At 35.2% G+C, this 19,141-nt stretch overlaps 1 long non-coding RNA gene across 1 annotated transcript in view; it reads right to left on the bottom strand.

The window, feature by feature from the left end:
- The window catches only part of LOC138938755 (uncharacterized), a 97,428-nt gene that overhangs the window by 23,320 nt on the left and 54,967 nt on the right, over positions 1-19,141 (bottom strand). The window contains exon 2 of the long non-coding RNA XR_011447750.1: positions 1,693-1,738. This is a non-coding gene — a long non-coding RNA (uncharacterized lncRNA). The remainder of the gene's footprint in view (positions 1-1,692; positions 1,739-19,141) is intronic.

Here is a 19,141-nt window from a genome sequence, read left to right as displayed (position 1 = left end):
CTCTCTCTCTCTCTCTCTCTCTCTCTCTCTCTCTCTCTCTCTCTCTCTTTCTCTAATGGCAACATCAAACATCTACGATGAGAAAAATCAGGCAATTCTCACGAAAACATGTACAAGTTTAAAAAATACTATTATTACAAAAATATTTGATTATCTACGCACTATCATCAATAGTAATCGTCGTATCTTCCCGAAACCTTTTAATTTCTTTTTTTTTATACATTCTTTCGTAAATGTTCTCTTCGCAATATATTGTAGCAAGTAACGTGGAAAGTTTGCAAGATTCCAAAAGTACGTACATTCTTCCAACCAAAGTGAACATTTACGCTCGCGAAAGAGAGAGAGAGAGAGAGGGAGGGAGGGAGGGAGAGAAAGAAAACCACATCTGACTAACCCGCCTTTGAATCATCTTGTCGTCGTCAGAGGCACTTTGACTGAGAACGAAGCAAAGTACGAAGTATCTACATGACAACTACGTTTCTGCCCTGTAACGGAAATTCTGCTCTCGGAACTTATGGAAACGGTGGCGAAACGAAGCGTGCTCTCTTCGTTTCTCCTTTCTTCACCCTCCTTTCTCCACCCCTTCCTACTCCCTCCCGGCCTCTAGTCATCGCGAATACCGTGGGGAAAGTTTTGGATGTGAATAAACTTTTATTTCTTGCCGCGGGCGAACTTTGTCGAATCGTATATCTTTGGGAAGTGCTTGCTAAATACGCTGTGGTTCATCCCTTCGTACAATAACGAGCTCTGTGTCGTAGATCACGCGAATATAGACCATTCTAATTTAAGTGATATCATGTGCTTTACCCTTTGATTTCCCCGAATTGTACATCAAGTGCGACTTTGCGTATTTCTGTGCTATCGATATTTATTCAAAGCGAGGTAAAATTACACGCTAAAAATATAGCAATTTCCGCAAAAACATTCATTACAAATTAAACGTGCATTTTAAAACAAGAAATCGATTCATTGAATGAACAGATAGAGATTGTTACTTTATGATATCGATTAAGGCGTTCAATTAAAAAAGGCATTCTATTATTTTTACTCAAGTTCTAATTTTATATGATGGATTCTTCTGCGATCTTGCATTGATGAGTGATCTTGGCTTTTCATTTTACTTGTTTTTATAAATTAACATCTTATTTTACATACGAAAAAATTGCCATCTTGAAATTTTCTCAATATAAAAGAAATCTAAAATTTACAAATATTAAATGAGCGTGAAATCGTCCTTAGAATTAAAATTTTGAAATAATCTCTTTTTAATGCGTGTTGCATATAACATGCGCGAAATATTACGATACATTAAATGCGAATTTGTCAGATAACATTGCTCTTCTTAGATTTGAAACGAGATTAATGATATTTCTTATGTAAGAGCGTTTCTAAAAAAAAATTTATTACCTTCGCGAGAACACATCATAGAACTGCAATAGTTTGAAACTACTTTCCGCGACAGAACAAATCAATATGGTCCAGATAAGAGCTCGCAAAGTCCTTGTTAGGATCATCCGGGTTAAACCTCTGATTTATCGGCAAAAAATCCCGAAGCGCTCTTGGAAATCCCTCAGGATACTCCTGCCGATTTCCATTTTTATTACACCGTATCCGCGGCGTATCTACATCCCTCAAAGAATCGACGGCGCTAATTTGCAAGCAGATAACTCAGGGTTACGACCGTGAACTTACCTGGAAAACGAAGAGGAGACTCGATCTTCAATTTCCACAGGACGCTCTGAAAAGAAAGCGGAAACGATGTTATGCGATATATCACTTTTAAAGCATAAATATCTATAAAATTTGAAATCTGATATTTATATGATGATAAAGGAAAATTAAGAATATATTACTTAAGAAATAAATAGACTTAATAATTGTTAAAAAGATATGAAAAACTAAAGAAATTTTTGATAAATAATGATTTTTTCTTTTTTATCACTCTTATTTCTTTGTACCTCGTGCCTAATTATAAGTATATATCATATTATGAAGATGCGATTATGCTAATATAAACGCGAATATACAGTCAGCAACATTTTCATGGATTTACGAATCGAGTCGAGGAGGAGATGAAGATTTAAAAAGAAAAGAGAGAAAGAGAGAGGCGCATGATTGTGCCGTTGTGCGGCCAAATCAAATTTAAAAGAATGACTCGTACACTTGTTTCACTGGCGGAACAATAGCCTTTTGAACACACTCCCCTCGAGGACCTTTCAAGGCGTTTGCTGACATTACGCTGCACTGTCGACGGCACAATGGAGAATTGTATCGTCGCCGCCGACGCCGCCGCGAAGTAGTATGTTCTCCACGGTTCGGAAGTATCGGGGAATTGAAATAGGTGGAAGACAACTGTTGCTCTTCTTCGCAACCTTAGAGAAGATAATAAACCTAATTTGGTTCGTTTCCGAAATTCCCAGCCTAGTAATTTCCCTGTCAATCGTACGATTCCGCGCGCACGTTTTCTCCACTCATTCCGCATAATTATTATCGCGGACGAAATATGTCGATTGACTATCCTTCGAACGTGTGAATATTTCCCCGTTACGTGTATTTCCCAATATTCTATAATTGTTATATAAAAAAAATTATCTTCCAGTCAAAACATGTCGCATCATCTTAGATATTGCTTTTATTACCCTTCTCATATTATATTATTACTTTTTACGTTCACGTATCGTACGCTTATTTTCAATTTCCCACGAGATACATCAATTTATATTCATGATATGCTGAGTAAAACATTTCTAATATTATAGTTATTTTCGAGTCACGCATCACTATACGTCGACTTGTCTCCTTCATTGTCACTTCGTTTCTTGACGCATTCTCTCTATCTACTATTTTTCCAAGGCCGCTGTCCCGAGGGCGCGTATCTCTGTCGTGCAACACTAACGTTTGTTACTCGGAAGATTACGCCCGCGGCCGCAATCAAATCCGCCGCCACGAAACACGATTTAGCGTGTTATTACGGATAGGCCGAACTTACAGAAAAGTGACTCACGCGGCTCTAATTTATCGTTATTCCGCGTGGCCCGTTGCGACGGAGCAATCAATAACGATTAAGATCACGAGAGAGAAAGAAGAAACCGATTACGCCCCAAAAACTATCGATTTAAATCACCGATGATTCCTACGTCGCGCCGGCTTAAATGTTTCGTAGTCGCACGGGACTCTAGTCATTATTTTAATTGTTGCGAGAGCGTTGCGTCTCGCTCTAGGGTTCTTAATTACAACGTTCGCCGCGGAAATTAAAGCCGATTCTACTTGCCTGCTGGCGTCCGCACTTAAAGAAACAACCGCTCTTCTCCCGCCGTTCGCCGTAACGTTTCTCTTTTTGCACAGATCCGAGCAAGGTGAGAAGTAATGGTTCGACGAGTCTGCGATTAGAGTATCGACAGAATGTACAAACTGCTAACCCGTTATCGACATTCGCAAAACCGCGCACCAGTTTCTATTTAGCGCCAATGATACTTACATTATGATGAGACGTATCGAAAATGTCTTCCCAAAATGAAGCTGCGATAGAAATAAAGATCTCACAATAGATTTACGTCAGTAATAAATTTTCTATTTCCAATTTGACATAAACATGCCAAGTTGACTATACTATTATAAAAAAAGGATAAGACAATTTCTTAAAATCTATTTTATTGCGAAGTTTCGAAGACTTTGGAAAAACCGATAGTCTCGATACTTTCAATCCAGTAATATCTGACACTTGCAATGTTCGCTTTCAAATTACGATATAAGGACGATGGACACACACATGAATTAAAAAATATCTCTGTCCCTAAAAGACACTTCCCTTCTTTCGGATCTGTCGATAAGATTTAACGATTTAGATCAAGTAGCGAATATCGAAAATCCAATTGCGTGCTACAAACTTTTGTCGCCAGCGGAATTTTCGACTATTTGTCTGTGTGCCGGTCGATTAATTTCAATTTTTCTTTATTTTCGATTCGCGTAACATGTATGACGCGACACTCTTTTTGCGGCTACTGATACGCATCGCGCATCATGTGCCATTTTATCCTTTATTATATCGAATTCGATATGGTGATAGCCCCGCTAAGTTTCTTTTAAGTTCAGTCAAAATTAATTAAATGTTGCCTGAGCATGAAAATCTTGCAAAAATTGTAATGAATGGAATTGCTGTTTTTTTATTTCATTTACGCGTCATTCTTCATTTTACATTCGGCCACTAAAGAACCGGAACTGTCGATGTATGTATGCGATGAGTTTTCACTTTGACGTGCCGAGCAAACGAACGTTGAAGTGCGAATGTTAACGCTTTTTACACTCGCATGAGAGTTTTTGTTTCTGTGCGTATCGCGCGAACGAAACGTGACGAGAAGACATATATATGTATATATCTTTGGCAGCGATAGCTGTGTCCTGCGATTTCCACGCAAATTGGAGAGATATTGATACTCTGAATTTCAAACCGACTTCCTTATTTTATTGCTCACTTTATTACTTATTATTTCATTAATTATTACTGGTGTATTGCTGTAGCGCAATGATTATAATGATTTTTTTTTATAAGATATAAAAAAGATACTAATTGTAAGTATAAAAGAATAGGTAAGTCCTACATATTGAGATAATATGTTGCATAATATTATATTTACAGAAAAAAAATTGGAATTTGTTGAGCCCATTTTACATTTTTCAAAAGTTTCTAAACTAATCGTTACTATTTTTTTTTCAATACACATTATTTATTATTATTATATTATCAATATTAAAAAATTACTTATTTTAATTATATTTTTTGTTAATGTCAAGCTTAACGAATATTTCTTTCAAAATTTCGCGATATCAAGTATTCCGTAGAATGCACGAAAATCGACGCCATCGCTACAGGATGGTACAGGGGTTTAAACGAAACGGTGCTTCGGTATGTCAAAGGCTGCCGCTGACGTTTCGCCTGTTGCACGAAGTCGGCACTTTTCATTCAATTATTCGCAATTACAGAGGAGACAGTTCGTCGCGTTCAATACCGTTTTAATAATTGCTGTTATCGAGAAAATAGCCGCGACACGGGCGTCTCATTTATGTGCACAGCACGTAAAAATTCAAAATTATTATTCTTTTGTAAGATAATCGTAATGATTACATCAGATTTCTTTAATGGAATTTATGATACTGCACATTCAAAGTACGAGTAAATTTTCTGTATTTCCATTTCTCTCTATTTGTATGTATCTTATCTATATTATTTTTTTCGTGATTATAATGATTTGTTTTAAAAATTAAAGTACATAACATTTCGGAAGTTAAATTATTTTGAATTAAAGTATTAAAGTATTAAATACATATATTGAAAAGCTCAGTTTTTTATAAAGTTTAAACAACAAAAGAACGATTTTTTCTTTATCAGATGTAAGCGACATAGAATAATGATAAACGTGAAAAATGTCGTCATTTACTATTTTGAAAGTGAGATGACTATTAGGGTGAGAGCTCATTCGAGTGGCGTGTAATACGTTCTTTGACACGACGTCAAATCCAATTCGAGCTGGCGCGCAATCGCGTTCTTTGGCCGTTCGCGTGTTCATGATAGCGCGCTGCACAGTATTTTTTAGTCTTTCAACCGGCGCTTTAATCATTCCAGGGTCCAAGTAATAGACGAAGGCATACGGAAAGACTACCTTTCAAAAATAAATGGATGGAGGATCTAGCGCTGCGCTTCTAGGAGCGCAATATCGTTTAACTTAGTTTAGACGTTGATTATTTATTCATTTCCATAGTGCCGGGTCGATGCACGTCCCGTTTTGATGGAGCTTCCTCTCGGAGAAGGAGATGGACGAATTGCACGAATAAAAGCGGAAGATCGATCTTTTACAATCCCTCTCTCGATTTCGAGCCGTTTAATATAAATTAGACTAAATTGCCGTGGCGAAAAGCAGAAGTAATCATCGAAAAAAAATTTTCTGTATATCAAACATTATTTATATACATTTTTATGCATTTTCTTTTCGTTATTGAATAATTCCTAGATAGTCACTTGACGTATGTATGATAAAGGGAGATATTGAATTCTTAGAGATTAGAATGAGAGATTATTATCATTATTTAATTATGTAAGACATATATTTCTTAAATTTTGTATATTCCGGGATGATCGAAAACGTTCTAAAACGCGCAATGCAATAAATTCTGCGTTATTATCAGCCCTTCACAATCAATAGTATTTGAACCTCTCATTTCGCGATTGCCGATAAAAATCCGTAAATATAACGCAGCTGATCGACGTGCGGGAAAACGCGACGTGCAGAGTAGTGAATTAATTTGCGGAGTAATTCCGTCATCGTGATGTCGCGCGAAATCGCGGCACATGATTGACGGGCGTATTTCCGCGTCCTTCAACGCAATGCGTTAGCTATTAAATTTTGTCCGTCCGCGAAAAGCCGTTATTAGAGAACCGGTCGAACGCCTGTAATAAAAAAAAATAAAATAAATTAAAATAAAAAATAAAAAAAAGGAATGCTCGGATTTTTTATTCGCTTTACGACCCTAATATCAAACTTTCGAGACTTCGTCAACTTTCTCGATAATATTACATGCCATTTCAGCGAGCTCTGAGAGGCAAGATATAAAATAGCGCGTTATAAACACCTGGCTAATTAGATTGATATTTATGTCTACGTGCAGCTGCATCGAGAAATCCGAAATTCGATATCTTCAATCGCTATCGCTTCCATCAGTCAAGATTCAGGATTGTATGAAATTTCTTGCATCAATAATACGAATGAGGTAATAAAAACTTCGTTAATTACTGTTGCCGATTATGGTACGGGTAAGAGCGATATTAAATCTGTCTTAATGAAATCATGACGCACGAGACTAGCCGGGAACGCTGGAAAGATACGATTCTGTTTTATGCAGTCTACGTGCGAGATCGCGGAGACCCGATAATCCCGACCCCGTTTAAATCAAGGTCCTTTTAATCCCGCCGGATACCCGAATTGGGATCTCGGATTGAATACAAATTCTGCTCTGTTACTGCCTTATACATTTGTGTAAGTGAAATGTTTGCTTGTAGTACATAATTTTGTAATCTTCGAAATAGAAAAAAGTCACTTTTTAATAAACACATTATATTCCTTCAAATTTTTGAAATGAAAAGAAGAATGCTTAAAGCGTAAAATATAAAGTTTATTATTATGTCAAATCTATCCGTGGGCGTGCGCGCATTTATGCGATCAATTTCTGACATAGATAAAATAAAAAAGTCGTTAGTGAAATAAAAATAAAAATTTGCAAGATGTGTGGCGTAATGGTTAAACGTAATTGATCGATAACACATGATTAAACATATGATTATAAACATTATTGAATACTTTGATATATATGTATGTAATATAACAACAATTGAGAAAAATAAACAATATTCCATTTGTCTCGATTCAAAATTCTTCCAAAAAATACAGAAAATTATATTGTAATTGATTGTGATATTAAAAATTGACAACAGTCTTAAAATTAAAGATTTTTACATTACAATACAAATGAAGAGGCAGTATGGTCATAAACGGAAATGCTAAATTGCGAAAGAGTTGAAACTTTATCAGGTGCTGATGAAATACTCTATGCCCCAGATACTCGATATCTCGAGAATATGAGAGAGTACGGCACAACGCGCTCCGCCGGGAAATTTCGTATCGTCGGGTTGCCTACTGACGCGGGTCCGACATCTCGTGTAATTCGCAAGACCATATATTTCACGGACGGCGGGTCCGCTCTTACGTAGAGCATGGCGCAGCGCGGCACTTAGACCCCTCGACGATTTCAATAAATTATCAAAACAACGTCTCGGGGCCCGCGTTCTCGCATTAGCGTGAGAAGGGATAAACGCGACGGACGAGCTTAAAGCGGCAATTTGCCGGTCCTCGCACCATCTGTCAAAAGATACGACGTGTATTATCGAGCTTGGGGCCATTATACTCGAGAGAAGGAGAAACAGAGAGATCGAGGAGAAGAAGGAGAAGGAGAGAGAGCCGCTGGTCAAATTCAGATCGCGGCTCGTCACCCTTGATCGACGAGAGATTCCCTCTCTAATTGCTTAAAAATTACACGCCACTTTGGCCCCGATCCACCACTCGTTTATGTTGTTGACGTTTCCGTTGTCTCGCATGATTTTCAACCTAGCTCGCGAGTACTGGATTTCTGATCTCGGCGAAGATCGCGTCGATCCACAGCTGTTACCCGTTCGATTTTAATCTTGAATCGAAACCGATATAACTTTGCTGAATTCAATTTTCATTATAGAAAAAATATATAATAACTGGATATCTTATTATTTTTCTCTTCTTTTATTAATTTTGCATTTTACGTTTTTTTTTGTTCTACTATATTATTGATCCATTTTCTCACGATGAGTAAACAGGGTAGATGAGCAAACAGATTTGCAAAGTATCAAGACAAATAGTATGCTAGAGTTAAAAAGTTCTAAGCACAGTTGAGTACGACTTCTCGTTACGGATATCTTACAAATACCAATTCAAGTTTGTGTAATCCAATGTATAAAATGGAAATAAAATCTCAATTATATTCAACTTGCTAAAAAACTCATAACGGATATAAGAATATCTATTTATATAAAGATTTAAAATTTAAACAATATACCTTAATTTTAAACAATTAAGAGAACATAAAATTATATAATAAATACAAAATATAAATTATTTCGTATTTATAAATATAAAATAGAATAATATATGGTATACTTTTAAGAACTTTATACAATTCTTACGGTTTAGAAAAAAATATTTAGTTTGTCGCAATAAAACATATAATATGTCAAATATATTCTCAGCAGCTTATATTACGCGAGACCAAAAAATTCTCAGATTTACTAATTTATCGAGATAAATTTTGACAGATCATTTTCGAATCATAAATCTTGTGCGAGTTGTGTCGAGCTGTTGAAGGTTGAGATATTACGCCGGTTTTACCTGCGATTTCTCTCTAATTGCGCAAAATTACACGCCGGCTCGATCTTAATTATCCTCTTATTAAAGCTCCGATCGTTATTATCTTTGTATGCGCTCAATCGCGGGAAATTTGCAGCGTACTCAACAAAAAATAAGTTCGCTTTTCACTAGCTATCAGATCGATCGCGTTATAACGTCGATTAGTGTAGAGGCAACTATCTTTTCCGTTCTTAATTAATGATTTTATCTGTCAAATCTAGAAACCTAATATTAGAATAAGATTTTTACAATCGTTATTAAAAATTCTATTAAACAAGAAGTTTTATAGTTTTACCTATAGCTCGATTTTCTAAGATTTATGAAAACCAAGCATTATTGTTAATTTCAAATTTTATTGAATATAGATTGAATTACTAAGCAAGCCACCCTAAATCAATGAATCTTAAAATATCGTAATCAGATTTACCTCAATCAAACTTATAGATATCTATTTTCTTAATAATATATTTTCTTGATAAAACATTGTTGTTGCAAACTATAGAACTTAAAGTTCTACGAAGAATTATTATAGATTTGATATTTTCTAGAATTAATTAATTCCGATAAATTTTTAGACGAATGAGGAAATAGTGTGTCTTATATCTGACTGTATCAATGTATCACGTGCAGATTCGTGTGTTTGTAAAATCGATAAAATACTAGGGCAAAGGGTGTGAATGTACCGAAGATCGTATTCGTTCGATCTCTGTCTCAACATTTGCGAATCACCTGAAAAGCCAATCGTGAAACTGCTCGGGATATATCTCCATCCTGAGCCACGGATAGAGGTCAAGCTTGAATTCACCTGTATTCAAGGGACGTAATTCAAATGTCCATGAGGCCTTCATCTATATCCTCAGCACCCTTTCAGAGCCCGAGCTGTATATGCAACCTCGGCATGTCGAGGATCTACATACACATATATATACATATATAAATATCATACACACACACACACATATATGTTCCTATATGTATTTTTGAAATAAATGCGTACGTCCTTTACGTTGTGATACGTGGACTGTGGCGATCGATGAAGCTGTCAGTTTTTTAACAGCTGCCACGCTGTTAAAATCGCAGAAATTGTGCGCATTATGCCGACATAGTTACTCGCGTTTCTGGATTTGATTGGCAATTAATTTTGCCGAGATGGAAAATGTATATGTGCGTTTTTCATTTCACGAATGTGTCTGGCGTAATTTCACTTTTTAATATATCTTCACTAATATCATTTTTGTTAGCAGTATTTTTATGGCGGAATATATAAAGAAAAGAGAACGATTATTTCATTTCACTCTTCCACAATAACGTTCTTAATTTAAAATCTAAAAGAAAATTATGAAATACACTATCTTAACTTGTCTTATAGAATTCGCCGATTTTTTGACTAAAAAAAAATTCTCGAAATATATTCAAAATTTACCAGAATAATAGCAATTCTGCAATTGTCTCAGCAATTATAGCTTTTATTCCTTAAATAATACATCTTATCGTCTCTTTAATATTTAAAAAAAAAAATCTCGATTAGATAATTGGAGAATAAAATGATCGTTATGCGGCATTCGCATCATTATGGCGATTACTTCGATTGACTTTCTATTGAAAAGTTCCTTGGCACATCTATGCCATGAAATGTACACGCGAGATGTGCCCGCCTCTGGGCAGATCGCGTACCGGCTGCGGAACGGAACGGCATACGATCCATGGTCGTTTTACGGGAATTAATGAGCGGGCCTTTGCGGGCCGATATAATGGTCTCTTTCGGTAAGCCCGCCCGTCCGTTGGGATGCGCGGGATCTAAACAAGGACAAAGAGCCGCGGGTGGTAGAACGCCGCTCGACGGGAGGCATCTCGACCGCCCGGAGCCCGCAGTCTCTCTCTCTCTCTCTCTCTCTCTCTCTCTCTCTCTCTCTCTCTCTTGCAGATAGAAATATATCTATACGTATATATGTATGTGTATATATGTATCCAACCTCATCAAAGTTCGTTCCTCGGCTCGTCCTTCGGTCAGCCGTCGAAGGATCGCGCAGCCGCCAGACTCGATCGATCGATCGATCTCGTAATTAAGATCGCGACCTACAAAAAGCTTCTAATTATGCTCCTTCGTGCACTAAGGGAGATTTCCATTCTACCGTGGGACGAGAAGCGGAAAAGCAAACGAAGAGAGGAACGGCGTGAATAGATACTGTCAGTTTGCGCGTCTCTTCCAGTATTATTCGATTCTCATCGCGTACGATGCCAATATTATCATTCGGAATGTTTAGTGTATCTATATTTTTAATCTTCTTTTATTCGCGAAAAAATTATTTTCGTTGCTTGTTTCAACGACAGAATTATAAAATAACTCTAGAATATTTATTAACTAATACGAAGGTTAAATATAACGAGCTTTTTTCTAATTTTTAAATCAATAAATATGTAAAAAATGTACAGCAAACTTTTGAAGTAATATGAAAAACACGAATACACATATATAAATTTAGTAGAGTTTAAGATTTTAATGGATTCTACGGTACACTTTGAATTAATAGATGTTATTTCTATAGAATAAACGAGGTGCGGTCACACGAGTTAAGGAATTACGGGATACATTTCTATATCGATACGTCGCTCAACAATTTTCGAAGTCCCATAAAGCGGTCGCATAAAATTACCGCAGCGATTCGAAGGATTAATTAATTACGGCGATTCTAATCTCTGTCCAGCCGCACCATGGCGGAAGTCGGCTTTAGAATTACTCGGCGCCATATTGCAGGAATTTATACGAAACTTGAGCAAGGGGCGATACAGAGTTGTGACAAAATTAACAGTTACCCCAGACTTAAAACGCTCCGCTGCTTTTCTATCGACGTTATTTTCGGCCAATGTATGCGTATTACATTGCTACACACTCGTGTGTGTGTGTGTGCGTGTGTGTGTGTATGCACGTTGCGCAAAACACTCGTGTCCCTTACCATTTCGTTCAATTATTTCAATGGCTTTTAAGGCTTCTCGCGAAACACACATCGCTCGTAACCGAGATGGAATTTTATGGGATCTACGTATAGATACATGTCGCCAACGTATGAGTGGACCTTTGTACGCGAGTGCACCCCGCGTGTATGTCATGCGTGCAGATAACGCGGCCGCGTAATACGATCCGGCGCCGATGTGAGTCTCGAGAGGCATTAAAGACTATAAAGGAGTATAATTCTGTCCCGGGCCGCAGATGTATTCCCATTGATACTAATGTGTGTACACAAGTCACCAGGTGTCTTCCCGACAGAAAACAAATTGAGAGATAGATGTACACATACATCGGACGTTCGAGATTTATTACATTCTTTATTGGGGACATTATCTATCGGGATCTTTTTTAAAAGTGCATCATTTAATAAACATCGCATTATTAATTATTTATACTGATTTCTGTGCCGTGTAAAAAAAAGAAAAAATCCTGAAGAAATATTCTGCGCGCTAACTTACATTATTCTACGATAATAGGAAATACATGTTTTATTATTCATTGCATGTTACGAATCTAAAGATCATATTCAGTACGGTTATTGCTCTCGGTATGAATACGATAATGATCGGTTGGGTATAGCCAACATGACTAATGTTTTTATATCTCCCGTGTGCAATATGCACTTATCGATTTCAACAGCGTTGCACTGTGTACTCGCTCCGGATAACATTGCGCGATTTCCTACTAATGTTCACAGTTGCGTGGCTTGGGATGAAAAAAAATAGATCAATGGAGTTATTACAACGTATCGTTTTTGCGCCTCTGCAAATCATTGTAAATCCGCGATATTAAAGAAGCGATCAATCTTCCCTCTTTTCAATTATCGTCGGTAAATTCATATTATCTTCAAAATATATCAAAAGAAACATGTAAAAATATGATAATTTTGAAGTTTACTAATGCAAATATATATATGAAAAAATCATATAAATTATTGTACAAACTCGTGCCGAATTAAAGAGATTTACTAACGATAAAATCACGTTTAACAGTCTAAATAAATAATTGAATTTTATTTCTTAATTAATTTTGGTTAGACTCCGCTCTTACTCAAGATTTAATTATCTCAGAAAGATAAATAATTATCTCAAAAATTTAATATCTTCAATTAAAAAATCTCTAATAATGTGATGGGTAGTAAAATTATCGCAGAAAAATCAGTTGCGAATTCATTAAAGAATACATTTTCACTTCCTTTTTTTGCACGTTTTCCGTTAAAGTTCGTATAATATAGTTATGCAATGTAATGCAAAATAAAAGGCTTGAATAAAACGAACAGTTGAAGGTTATTAGCTTTGTGCGGAGGTACGCCTTTTAATGAGCAACACGGTAGCGTAACACGCTACAGAGAAAAATAAACGGTAGCTGCACTAATTGTTACTTATTGCTGGATGGGGCAGTTACCTAAGATAAAGATGCCATGATAAGATACGCGGGCATGGCCCTTCTTGCAAATGCCACGAATTAGTCGCGAACGCCACTTTAATGGTCTTTGGTATCTTAACGGATACATTGTTGTATTCATACAGCTCGACATTTTATATTTAAATCATCTCGCGATTTGAATCTCTTATATTCCATTAAATGTGCGTGATAATTAACGAAAGTAATATTAGAAAATGTACGTTCTAATACGATATTAATATAAGCATAAAAATAATCAAAACTAGATATATGTATTATATCTTCTAGTAATGTTTGTGTGTAAATGTATTTTTAAAATTACAAATAAATTTAAAATAACTTTGCCTCGTAGAAAATACATTTTCCTCTTCTGAGATTTATTATCAATATACAAATATTATCAATATTATTTTATATTAAGCAAGAGTGCGCAATATGATATATGTATATTGCAGAATGCGTCTAAATAAACTGCAAAATGTATCGATTGTACTTGAAAGGATTATGAAAAAGCGCAACTATACACTTGTTGAAAATATCGAATATATCGAGCGTACCTGTAAACATTTTCACATGCTTATAGAAGAGAGCGATTCTTTTAAGGAAAAGATATAAGGATCTTTTCATTTTATTTTTTTCGCTAGAGCCAATTTCGATTAATGCCGACCGCAGTTAATTCCAATTGCCTGTCCATGCTAGAACTACGATCTCGAAAGAAAGAATTAGAGTTAGTTTAAACGAAGCAACGACTGACCGCAAATAATTCTACTTAAAGTTGAGTGGTCATTCAAGGGTTTTTCTTGACACAGTAAAGATCTAAAAGGGAGGATAAACAAAACAAAAAAATTCTCGACAAAATAAAATACGCTAGGTAAAAGAAGCGTTATTAAGTCTGAATGGTTTTTAATTAATGATTTCTACTAATTTTGTAAAGACAACAAAGCCAGTCACCAATTCTAAATTTACAAAATTTTGCTGTTTTTGCATTTACTGAAGAATAACCGAACTTTTCTGTAATAAAATATCAAAAAGTTTCTTTTCATTAATAATTCATACACAAAGTAATTTTATACATCCTAAAAAATTTTAATATTCTAATAATTCAAGTTCTATACATAGAAACTCATAGACGTATGTAAAATCTAAATTATTGGAATATCTCATCCTTTACATTACAAATTCACTTGTGCTGTTTAAATTTAATATGCTCAAGTTTCTGCTTTAAAAGATCACAGAAACACACACACATTAAATAGGAGAAATTTATAAAATTACAACCCGTATATGATTATAAAATAATATTTTAATAATTGTGCGAATAGAGAGAGAGAGAGAGAGAGTAATATAATAAAATCATATATTTTCGCATATATGTATTTCGAATATTGTATATGGGAAAGATTTCTAAGTGCAGCGAAATGTACTTAAAAATTTACACGGTTAGCTCGCCCGCGGCGGATTAATATTCCACGCTCGTCGTTTCTCATTAGCAGTAACTCGCGGCGAACGAGTGACACGGGGCGATAACGATTTGACGAGCGTGTACGATTAATAGAATATTTGATCGTACGTGCATATATATATATACAGCGCGAGATAGAGCCGCCGGATTTACTGCCGTTTGTTAGGGACACCCGTTAAGGGAGGGAGATTAATGCGTACAATTGTAGGCGGGTGCGCGTTAATTGATACTGGCCTAATCGCCATCAGATGCAGCTACCGCGGGACTATAATAATATAGGAACAGTTCGATAATGCTTCGATTCACCCCTCCCTCCCGATTCGACCGTCCCTTCCCCGTCCCTTTTACCTGCCAAAAGGTAGCGGAACTCGATGTTCGTTCAATTATTCGTTCATCAGCAGATTAGTAGCTCACCGTGAATGCTGTTGCACGATTAAGCTGGGCTTATTGAAGCTTTTACGCGTTCAGAAGCGGCATAAATATTGAAAGTGCTCGAACAAACACAGCGGGCGACGCTTGGACGAACATTCTCGCAAATTACAGGCCAACGTGTTGATTTTATTCCATTCGGCCGCCGTGTGATTTTAGCGCGTTTTACTCTCGATCGCGGTATAACGCGATATGTTGCCGCTTGCTAAAAATTGCACGTGGTAGAGGGAGCGAGATTTCTCGCTTAGCATGTGATATATAGTAGATTGTATTGTCAATCTTTCTAATTTTATTCTCATTGTTCTCATTAGTCTGACAATGCGCAATCGTGTAAAGAACAATAATAAACATGAAGATCAATCTTTCCAGTCATCGGAAAATTTTCTAAAAATTTCATAGCGATATAAAAACAAGTAATAAAAATATCATCTTTTTTCTTTTTAATCAGAAAGATAATTTATTTTAATATATTGTATTTGTTTTTATTCGCGAATCACAGATAATGTCTCGAGCTCGCTCTTCGGAGACGAGAAATTGTTTGAAGTTTTATTGACGTGACGAGTCTGAGCGCGGAGATAATAGTCAGGTTGCATTAATAAAGGAGAGCTAATGAGAATTCCTCTTGGTCGGTTAACGTGGCCGCCTGTCGCGGTTAAGTTCTTGCTTTAAAGGCGTTTATTGTTGAGCGGTGACTGGCAAGGATCGAGGAGAAAACCAGCGGGTGATCGACACCATTATATATCCGTGACCGAAAAGACCGCGCGTATATTTGACCGCTCTCATCGGCTATAAGTATCGGTATTGGTAGTATGATCATAATCGTGTTTCGATCAGCACATCCGATCATTCTCGAACGCTCGATTTTTCGTCACCGCGGCCAAGGTTGCCCGATACAAGAGAGATAGAGTTAAATCCATTGGATAATGCACTTTGAACAATTTCATACTAAACACTCTTGTGTTTTACAATTATGTTTTCTGGTTTTATTTTTAATCAAGCTGTATGTTGTCTCCGATACTTGCCGTATTAGTTTTCATGAATTTCCATATATCATTATTTATGTAAATATTTGTAAATGATGACATTTAAAATTTTAAACATGATCACTGCATTTTTAGAAAAATAACTCGTTATTACAATTTCATGCGTTATTGTATAAATATATATATTGTTTCTGCGTTAGATTAGCTACCGTCCATAAAAGAAAACTTTTCATAATAGTTTGTATTGGAGGATATTATAAAATGATACATTGCTTATGAAAATATTTCGTTTTAGATGGATACATGTATGACGATTGTTAACAGCCGAGCAAAATTTATATTATTATATAATGGCTGCAGGTGTTTATTTTTTAACAAGATGTTGAGCGAAATAAATATTGTAAGAACTCTCTATGACGAATTTCGTGCAACTTAAATGAATATAAATTGATTTTTTATCAAGTTGCTACGTATGCTTTTTAAAAAATAAAATATGAAAATGTGGGTAGCGAGTAACGCGCAGATGGTGGATGAAAAAGTTTTTTAATGGGAAGACCATGTTGCGCGAGCAGTCATTCAATTATAAAAGAATTAAAAATTGAAAACAGGAGAGAATCGCTCTTATTACTTTCTTATCGCGAAAATAAGTACGATCGAGTTTTTAACTTCGTTTAACTATATGATACATCAAGCTTATTCATAATCCGCGCGCTTCACATACTGTACAATTTCTTATAATTTATTAAAGATATAAGATAATTAAAAAAAATACAATGCTTTAAAAACATATCTAAAATTTATATAAATTGCTTTTAGAAATTTTTCTGAATAAGTTTGCTTCAATTTTTTAAAGATTCCAAAGGTTTAAGATTTATAAGTACATTATCTTATGGTTAGTAAGAGAGAGAGAAAGAGAGAGACTTTTAACAATGGCAATCTATAGTACGGCATACTATGCGACGAGTTATCTATTAATAACAAGACAACCAATGGTACTAGGGCAGATATTACGTCTATGCTAGATATTCATTTCAATTACAGATCGGAATTACTGCGTCCACTGCTGTCCGTAATCTGACATGTTCCTTTCATGCCCCTCATGTGTCTCTCCTTTCAGTTCGCTCGCCCTTTGACGTCGCAATCGCTCCTGTCATTCACGTCGACTATTCTGAACGGCAAAGTATCACTGACTACTATCAAATGCCCGTAATCATAATACCAAGCTGATTATATGTATGATGGATGCGAAAGGAACGTGAAAATAAAAGCGCTTTGGAAATATATGCTCTAAAGCGATAAAATTTAATATTTGCGTTCTCAATGCAGAAATGCTCTACTGAAAAACATCGCGAAAAAATATTGCAAATATCAAATTCATCAGACATGTGTCATGTTGGCAAAAAATATTAAAACTAATGAGATTAATGTAATCAATGATTTTCATTAATAAAAACAACAACATTAAATTGGATTAAGGTACATGAATTATAATAAACGTTTTTTACTAAATATTTTTATTAAATAAATATTTTTATTTCAATCAATTTTTCTAAAAGTAAAAATATATAACTTATACGTTTTCTTTAAAATTTTTGTACTAGATTGTACTACAATAGATTGTACTATTAAAGAGCCATAGAATAATATATTGTGAAAACTATTAATTTTATCCTGTATAAACTTATATCTAATATATCTAATTACTTCTTTAATTTATATTTAACTTTAATTATTTAATTCATAAAATTTTGATTAAAATTTACTCACAGAGTTTCTTATCATTTCTTCTATAAAAATTCATCATGTTATGATAATTCAAAAGCGTTTAGAAATCGCCAAAGAAGAACTAACTTGTGAAAGCGAACAGATTGCTTAATACCGATTAGAACAGAATCGATGTTGAGGACCGTGCTCGATGACACTCGTATGTCCGAGATAATCAATGTGAGTGATACGAGCGAGACAGGTATAGTATAATACTAGGATGTCAAAGGACGAGGATATAGCGAAAGCTCGATGGTAACAAGGGGAACCATGAGATTACGTTAAATGCATTATTGAATGATCCTTCATAATATCGATTATATTAATGAATACGCAAGTGTGTAAAGCGGAGTAATGAAATTCCAGTAAGTTGATCCATGATTCAACTTGCGATTGAAATCGGAAACTTATAGGATAATATATTAAATTACTTTGCAAATGATTTCCGTAACATGCTATAAATGATTAAAAATATTATGCACTAAATTCATATTCAATAAGACATATTTTAAGGAAGAAAGAAGTAATATAATTATATCTTACAACTTCGCGATATGACATGCTTCGAATTAGAAAAGGGAAAATGATAAAATAATAATTAAATTATACAAACTAACAATAAGTCAAGTTGTACAATATTTATAGGCATAAACATAAATTTAAAAAATTAGTATATATGTATTTATACAACAGAATATGTTTATTATTGAATTAAATTTTGACTTTAAATTTTTGTTTTGATCAAGATGGTTATACATCCAAAAAATTTTAAAAAGATTTAGTAAAAATCTTACATTTGTATTAATATTGATATATAACAAAAATCTCTCACACAACCATAACTTTCTTCATTCGAGTCAGTCGAACCAAAATATCTGCTGAGCAAATCTTTAATTCGATTCTCCAAACTATTGTAATTAATCCGCAACCAATCTTGTATCAAGACGCGTCTATAACATCTGTTACATCCAGCGTGATCGAGAAATCAGCGGCTTCATGGCGTGCATATAAAGTCGGAAAATCGATCGTATAGTGCGACTACAGGCGAAATCGGATACAGTGATCGATAATGCATCTCGACTATCGAGAATCGATGACGGAGGCGCGAGGT

The sequence above is a fragment of the Polyergus mexicanus genome, unplaced genomic scaffold (genome assembly GCF_030449975.1).
Source record: "Polyergus mexicanus isolate NDT 795.1 unplaced genomic scaffold, iyPolMexi1.0 SCAF_13, whole genome shotgun sequence".
NCBI lineage: Eukaryota > Metazoa > Arthropoda > Insecta > Hymenoptera > Formicidae > Polyergus > Polyergus mexicanus.
Note: the sequence above shows the minus strand (reverse complement) of the source record. Positions and strands in the feature narration are given on the sequence as shown.